Source organism: Danio rerio, chromosome 14 (genome assembly GCF_049306965.1).
Source record: "Danio rerio strain Tuebingen ecotype United States chromosome 14, GRCz12tu, whole genome shotgun sequence".
Classification (NCBI taxonomy): domain Eukaryota; kingdom Metazoa; phylum Chordata; class Actinopteri; order Cypriniformes; family Danionidae; genus Danio; species Danio rerio.
The window spans coordinates 53,925,604-53,935,000 of record NC_133189.1 but is presented as its reverse complement, the minus strand read 5'-3'; positions in this window follow the sequence as shown (position 1 = coordinate 53,935,000).

Genomic DNA, 9,397 nt, shown 5'->3' with positions numbered 1-9,397 from the left:
TTTTTTGCAGCAGATGCCCTTCCAGTTGCAAACCAGTAATGGGAAACATCCATACACTCTCATTCACACACATACACTAAGGCTTAGCTTAGCTTATCTGACACAAATAATAAAAATAAAGCTTCTTTATTTTGGTCTCGTCAAGACAAGATCTAAAACAGATCTAAAATGGTAGGGATTAAACCAAAGGAAGGTTTTATAAATCTTATTTTATTGACACTTATTCAGAAATGATTCCTTGGATTTACTAAATGTTTTTAAATTTTAGTGGTTGTAAACAATTTATTTAGGCTGAATTTAAATAAGCAAATTAAGTTGATCATTGCTAAATTTAATTTGTTCAAATTCAACACACATAAATTGTTACAATTTTGCAGACATTTATTTTTTCACTGTAGGATCTTACATTTTCTTTCTCAGATTTCACTCTCTGTAGCATCTGACATCATGTACCTTACACAAAGGACATGCGTTTGGGCTTCCCCTACCGTGATACACCTTAAACACAGATTGCTGTAAAACTCATCAAAGGCAGGGAAGTGTTTTCTCTTGATAACTTTAGAGAAAGGGTTAAACGAAAATATTTATTGATTTCACAAACACCAAAATACCAGCCATACATTTAAACACAAATAATCACATCCATCAGCCACATCCAGCGGTCATCATCTTTCAACCAGTCTCCATCATTGTAAGCTGTTTGCTTGTCTGTCTGTTCCATTGCTCCATTTGTTAGATGTTTGTTCACACTTTCTTTTGCAGTCTGAACCGCATAAAATTTGCCCAATTTGCGCCACAGGATGTCTACTCACATCTTTGCCTTTACCTTACATGTAAATCACTCGCTCTTCATCCGCGTCTGCTTAGTGCACAGGCTGCAAAACACCACCCCCCCCCCCCCACTCTCTTTCTCTATGTAATGTTAGGATTGTGAGGGTGCAGGTGAGATGTCATTTTCAGAGAGACACTCAAATACATCACGTGCGCTGTATGCAAAGTCTATAAGTCATGTAAAACAATTCATTGCTAACTGAAATAAATATATTTTGATTATATGGTTTGGAATTGGATGCTTAATGAGATAAATCTTTGTTAATAGACCTGCACTATCAACAAAGAAACAAAACACATTTAGGGTTATAAATGTTAAAATGGCTTGCCACATACGTGCGCCAACCTCTATTGTGTCATGAGATAAAATATCATTTGTTTTGAGCATTGATTTTAAGATTGCACATACAAAATTAAGAAGTTGCAATACATTTGCAATACAAAGTATTCTAATATGTTAACTTTATTATTGAGAATTTGCTCACGTTACAGCTTAATACCATACTGTGTGCTTGTAAATTGGTATAAAATCATGACAAACATAGGAGAGGACATGTAGATCTAATCTATCTGCTGTTTCCATATAAATATTCATCATTATAATAGGTCAAGAAAATCTAAGTTACTTTAAAATAGCGACATTTTATTCCTTTATTGTAATACTGTTAAGAAAAAGCAATTATTGCAAATATTTTGGCTACATATTTCCTGTTACTGAAGCTTGAGTCACATCATAATGTATTGATGAAAATAATTGATAATAATAATTGCATTTGAGCACTTTTGAGGTGGCACAGTGGCTCAATGGTTAGCATTGTCGCCTCACAGCAAGAAAGTCACTGGTTTGAGTTCCGGCTGGGTCAGTTGGCTTTTCTGTGTGGAGTTTGCATGTTCTCCACCGTGATAATGTGGGTTTCCTCCGGTGTCCCCTACAGTCCAAAAACATACACTATAGGTCAGGGGTGGCCAACCCTGTTCCTGGAGAGCCACCTTCCTGCAGATTTCAGTTGCAACCCATATCAAACACACCTGCCTGTTATTATCATGTGGTGTTCAGGTCCTAATTAATTGGTTCAGGTGTGTTTGATGTGGGTTGCAACTGAAATCTGCAGGAAGGTGGCTCTCCAGGAACAGGGTTGGCCACCCCTGATATATGTGAATTGGGTAAACAAATATAGGGTGTGTGTGTGTGATTAGGAATGTGTATGGGTGTTTCCCATTTGTATCCCTATTTCCGCTATGTAAAAACATAGGCCGGAATAGTTGGCGGTTCATTCTGCTTTGATAATCAGAGGCAAAACCGAAAGAAAATGAATGACTGAATATGTTTTGAGTGATAATAGTTTATTATCATCAGATCAGGTGTATTCAATAACACAAAACTGTGACGCATAGTCCAGCGGTTAAAAAGAAAAACAAAAGTAACACGGTATGTTTAGACAGAATCACTGGAAAACAACTTTGAGTGGAACAGAACACACTGACTGATATAAACTCACAGCTATATTTACAATGTGTAAAGGTTATGTCATTGCTGAAATCGTTTTGTTTTATCAAAAATCAGTCTCAAAAGAGCACCAGACACTTCATAAATACAACAACAAAAAGCTAATCGTGGTTATGGACATCACAAACAGAGCACTTTTACATACACGTCAGGTGGAGATATTACTAGCCATCAGTCCTAATGAAATCTAGAGCGAAACAAACCATGTGTGATGAAGTAACATCAAAAGCATCAAGGAAAAGGTCGGATGTAAAATAGAAAACAACACCATTGCAGTTCTCCCCACTTGAGCGAAGACCGAAAAGATTATTATGTGTTTAATACTGTAACTTTATTTCACAATACTACTGTCATGCACATCTGTACAACAGGTTAACATACGTCATACACTGTAAACAATGTCCGTAAATTAGCAGATTTCTGTATTTTGTGATTTGTGTTTTTGTTTTCACCCATTTATTAATGCTTTTGAATTGCATTATGGGAGCTTGATCTTTCTTCTGACAACTTTTAACCCTGAAAAGTTTTTAAAAAGTGACTTTTATTAGCATGTTTAATAGTTTAAAGCAGGAGTGCCCAAACTTGGTCCTGGAGGGACGGTGTCCTGCAGATTTTAGCTTCAACTTGCTTCATATCACCTGCATGGGTGTGTCTAGAAAGTCAGAGCTTGATTAGCTGGTTCAGGTGTGTCTGATTATGGTTGGCACTAAACTTTGCAGGACACCAGCCCTCCAGAATCGGCTTTAGGCACCCATATTTTAAAGTGATATACAGTATTGTCTGGGTTAGTGTTGTATTAAACTAAAATACCTTGTAATCAACATTTTCTGTTATTTTACAGACGTATTTCATTCATTTTCTTTCAAGCTTAGTCCCTTTATTAATGTGGGTCGCCACAGCGGAATGAACCGCCAACTTATCCAGCATGTTTTATGCAGCGGATTCCATTCCAGCTGCAACCCATCACTGGGAAGCATACTTATTTCTCTATTTATTATTTTTTAAACATCACATTATTTCATACCTGCCAACATTTGTCTCTGAAAATCCGGAGTGGTGGGAATGTCTAGGTGTCGGGGTGAGGTGTCTGAATAACACAGCTAAGTTACAGTACTATGCACCAGCTTTCCAGCAGTCATTGCGATTGGATACAATACCAAAGTCAGAGTTTTAAGGTGAAATTACGGGAAAAATAACAAAACGGGAGGGTGGCGAGAGATGGGTCTGCACTCCCAGTGATAAAAGGTACGCGAGCTGTCACTGGGGTAGTATATTTTCTAAAGATACACATTTGTACTTTAAAGTTCTATATTGGTACCTCAAAGTTAGTACCTAAAAAGTACAAAAGTGTTCCTCTTAAAATATTTGGGTACTAATATATACTTTCGAGGTACCAATATGGACTCTAAGTACAAATGAATATCTTTTGAAAACCTACCACCCCAGTGACAGCTCGCGTACCTTAATTTCTGAGAGTGTGAAATACGGGAGACTCCCGAGTGTTGGCAGGTCTGTATAATTTTCCCAGTGCTGGGTTGCAGCTGGAAGGGCATCCGCTGCATAAAACACATGCTGGAACAAGAGCTGTCACTATAGGTGGTACCTTTTTGAAAGGTAAATATTTGTAATTAAAGGGTCCATATTAATACGTCAAGGGTACATATTAGTACCTAAGAAGTACAAAAGGGTACCTCTTAAAGTTATTAGGTACTAATATGTACCTTTGAGGTCCCAATATATACCTTTTAAGTACAAATATATATCTTTTGGAAAGCTACCACCCCAGTGACAGCTCTTGTACCGTTATTTCTGATAGTTGGTGGTTCCTAGGGTGTAGAATTGGCATGGAGGGTGAAGACGTGTCCCCACCAGTATCCAAAAAACTACTGAAATGTCCCTACTAATAATTTAATCAACTTCAAAATAAAGCTCTATCAACCCTTAGTAACCTACACGTGCACAAAGTCAAGTTTGCTACGAGTTCACCAATATACTATTAACCCAGGCTGTGCAATTAATCGAAATTCAATGTCGATTTTGGCCTCCATAATTATTAAAAACAATAATCAGGATGGCGAAGCAGTGGCGCAGATGGTAGTGCTGTCGCCTCACAGCAAGAAGGTCGCTGGGTCAGTTGGCATTTCTGTGTGGAGTTTGCATGTTCTCCCTGCGTTCGCGTTGGTTTCCTCCGGGTGCTACGGTTTCCCCCACAGTCCAAACACATGCGGTACAGGTGAATTGGGTAGGCTAAATTGTCCGTAGTATATGAGTGTGTGTGTGTGAATGTTTCCCAGAGATGGGTTGTGGCTGGAAGGGCATCCGCTGCATAAAATTGTACTGGATAAGTTGGCGGTTCATTACGCTGTGGCGACCCCGGATTAATAAAGAGACTAAGCTGACAAGAAAATGAATGAATAATCAGGATAAAACGGTTAAATTGCTTCACACACCGCTCTAAATTTCTCTACATTCAAAGCCAAACTGCAGTAAAATCATGTAATATGGCTGTTGCAGCATGGGACGTGATTGTTAATAGTATTATTAAGTGTTTATTTTATAGTATTAAGTACCTTATTTATGTTTTTAAAAGCGCAAATCTGTGCTGTTCAGTGCATTCGCTCTATGGATGTATATCCCCACCAATGTCAAGAGCTAATCTAAAGCCTTGGGTGGTTCATTCTGCTGTGGCAACTCCCTTTGATAAATGAGGGACTAAGCAGTGGCAGTGGCACAGTGGCTCAATGGTTAGCATTGTCGCCTCACAGCAAGAAAGTCACTGGTTTGAGTTCCGGCTGGGTCAGTTGGCTTTTCTGTGTGGAGTTTGCATGTTCTCCACCGTGATAATGTGGGTTTCCTCCGGTGTCCCCTACAGTCCAAAAACATACACTATAGGTCAGGGGTGGCCAACCCTGTTCCTGGAGAGCCACCTTCCTGCAGATTTCAGTTGCAACCCATATCAAACACACCTGCCTGTTATTATCATGTGGTGTTCAGGTCCTAATTAATTGGTTCAGGTGTGTTTGATGTGGGTTGCAACTGAAATCTGCAGGAAGGTGGCTCTCCAGGAACAGGGTTGGCCACCCCTGATATATGTGAATTGGGTAAACAAATATAGGGTGTGTGTGTGTGATTAGGAATGTGTATGGGTGTTTCCCATTTGTATCCCTATTTCCGCTATGTAAAAACATAGGCCGGAATAGTTGGCGGTTCATTCTGCTTTGATAATCAGAGGCAAAACCGAAAGAAAATGAATGACTGAATATGTTTTGAGTGATAATAGTTTATTATCATCAGATCAGGTGTATTCAATAACACAAAACTGTGACGCATAGTCCAGCGGTTAAAAAGAAAAACAAAAGTAACACGGTATGTTTAGACAGAATCACTGGAAAACAACTTTGAGTGGAACAGAACACACTGACTGATATAAACTCACAGCTATATTTACAATGTGTAAAGGTTATGTCATTGCTGAAATCGTTTTGTTTTATCAAAAATCAGTCTCAAAAGAGCACCAGACACTTCATAAATACAACAACAAAAAGCTAATCGTGGTTATGGACATCACAAACAGAGCACTTTTACATACACGTCAGGTGGAGATATTACTAGCCATCAGTCCTAATGAAATCTAGAGCGAAACAAACCATGTGTGATGAAGTAACATCAAAAGCATCAAGGAAAAGGTCGGATGTAAAATAGAAAACAACACCATTGCAGTTCTCCCCACTTGAGCGAAGACCGAAAAGATTATTATGTGTTTAATACTGTAACTTTATTTCACAATACTACTGTCATGCACATCTGTACAACAGGTTAACATACGTCATACACTGTAAACAATGTCCGTAAATTAGCAGATTTCTGTATTTTGTGATTTGTGTTTTTGTTTTCACCCATTTATTAATGCTTTTGAATTGCATTATGGGAGCTTGATCTTTCTTCTGACAACTTTTAACCCTGAAAAGTTTTTAAAAAGTGACTTTTATTAGCATGTTTAATAGTTTAAAGCAGGAGTGCCCAAACTTGGTCCTGGAGGGACGGTGTCCTGCAGATTTTAGCTTCAACTTGCTTCATATCACCTGCATGGGTGTGTCTAGAAAGTCAGAGCTTGATTAGCTGGTTCAGGTGTGTCTGATTATGGTTGGCACTAAACTTTGCAGGACACCAGCCCTCCAGAATCGGCTTTAGGCACCCATATTTTAAAGTGATATACAGTATTGTCTGGGTTAGTGTTGTATTAAACTAAAATACCTTGTAATCAACATTTTCTGTTATTTTACAGACGTATTTCATTCATTTTCTTTCAAGCTTAGTCCCTTTATTAATGTGGGTCGCCACAGCGGAATGAACCGCCAACTTATCCAGCATGTTTTATGCAGCGGATTCCATTCCAGCTGCAACCCATCACTGGGAAGCATACTTATTTCTCTATTTATTATTTTTTAAACATCACATTATTTCATACCTGCCAACATTTGTCTCTGAAAATCCGGAGTGGTGGGAATGTCTAGGTGTCGGGGTGAGGTGTCTGAATAACACAGCTAAGTTACAGTACTATGCACCAGCTTTCCAGCAGTCATTGCGATTGGATACAATACCAAAGTCAGAGTTTTAAGGTGAAATTACGGGAAAAATAACAAAACGGAAGGGTGGCGAGAGATGGGTCTGCACTCCCAGTGATAAAAGGTACGCGAGCTGTCACTGGGGTAGTATATTTTCTAAAGATACACATTTGTACTTTAAAGTTCTATATTGGTACCTCAAAGTTAGTACCTAAAAAGTACAAAAGTGTTCCTCTTAAAATATTTGGGTACTAATATATACTTTCGAGGTACCAATATGGACTCTAAGTACAAATGAATATCTTTTGAAAACCTACCACCCCAGTGACAGCTCGCGTACCTTAATTTCTGAGAGTGTGAAATACGGGAGACTCCCGAGTGTTGGCAGGTCTGTATAATTTTCCCAGTGCTGGGTTGCAGCTGGAAGGGCATCCGCTGCATAAAACACATGCTGGAACAAGAGCTGTCACTATAGGTGGTACCTTTTTGAAAGGTAAATATTTGTAATTAAAGGGTCCATATTAATACGTCAAGGGTACATATTAGTACCTAAGAAGTACAAAAGGGTACCTCTTAAAGTTATTAGGTACTAATATGTACCTTTGAGGTCCCAATATATACCTTTTAAGTACAAATATATATCTTTTGGAAAGCTACCACCCCAGTGACAGCTCTTGTACCGTTATTTCTGATAGTTGGTGGTTCCTAGGGTGTAGAATTGGCATGGAGGGTGAAGACGTGTCCCCACCAGTATCCAAAAAACTACTGAAATGTCCCTACTAATAATTTAATCAACTTCAAAATAAAGCTCTATCAACCCTTAGTAACCTACACGTGCACAAAGTCAAGTTTGCTACGAGTTCACCAATATACTATTAACCCAGGCTGTGCAATTAATCGAAATTCAATGTCGATTTTGGCCTCCATAATTATTAAAAACAATAATCAGGATGGCGAAGCAGTGGCGCAGATGGTAGTGCTGTCGCCTCACAGCAAGAAGGTCGCTGGGTCAGTTGGCATTTCTGTGTGGAGTTTGCATGTTCTCCCTGCGTTCGCGTTGGTTTCCTCCGGGTGCTACGGTTTCCCCCACAGTCCAAACACATGCGGTACAGGTGAATTGGGTAGGCTAAATTGTCCGTAGTATATGAGTGTGTGTGTGTGAATGTTTCCCAGAGATGGGTTGTGGCTGGAAGGGCATCCGCTGCATAAAATTGTACTGGATAAGTTGGCGGTTCATTACGCTGTGGCGACCCCGGATTAATAAAGAGACTAAGCTGACAAGAAAATGAATGAATAATCAGGATAAAACGGTTAAATTGCTTCACACACCGCTCTAAATTTCTCTACATTCAAAGCCAAACTGCAGTAAAATCATGTAATATGGCTGTTGCAGCATGGGACGTGATTGTTAATAGTATTATTAAGTGTTTATTTTATAGTATTAAGTACCTTATTTATGTTTTTAAAAGCGCAAATCTGTGCTGTTCAGTGCATTCGCTCTATGGATGTATATCCCCACCAATGTCAAGAGCTAATCTAAAGCCTTGGGTGGTTCATTCTGCTGTGGCAACTCCCTTTGATAAATGAGGGACTAAGCAGTGGCAGTGGCACAGTGGCTCAATGGTTAGCATTGTCGCCTCACAGCAAGAAAGTCACTGGTTTGAGTTCCGGCTGGGTCAGTTGGCTTTTCTGTGTGGAGTTTGCATGTTCTCCACCGTGATAATGTGGGTTTCCTCCGGTGTCCCCTACAGTCCAAAAACATACACTATAGGTCAGGGGTGGCCAACCCTGTTCCTGGAGAGCCACCTTCCTGCAGATTTCAGTTGCAACCCATATCAAACACACCTGCCTGTTATTATCATGTGGTGTTCAGGTCCTAATTAATTGGTTCAGGTGTGTTTGATGTGGGTTGCAACTGAAATCTGCAGGAAGGTGGCTCTCCAGGAACAGGGTTGGCCACCCCTGATATATGTGAATTGGGTAAACAAATATAGGGTGTGTGTGTGTGATTAGGAATGTGTATGGGTGTTTCCCATTTGTATCCCTATTTCCGCTATGTAAAAACATAGGCCGGAATAGTTGGCGGTTCATTCTGCTTTGATAATCAGAGGCAAAACCGAAAGAAAATGAATGACTGAATATGTTTTGAGTGATAATAGTTTATTATCATCAGATCAGGTGTATTCAATAACACAAAACTGTGACGCATAGTCCAGCGGTTAAAAAGAAAAACAAAAGTAACACGGTATGTTTAGACAGAATCACTGGAAAACAACTTTGAGTGGAACAGAACACACTGACTGATATAAACTCACAGCTATATTTACAATGTGTAAAGGTTATGTCATTGCTGAAATCGTTTTGTTTTATCAAAAATCAGTCTCAAAAGAGCACCAGACACTTCATAAATACAACAACAAAAAGCTAATCGTGGTTATGGACATCACAAACAGAGCACTTTTACATACACGTCAGGTGGAGATATTACTAGCCA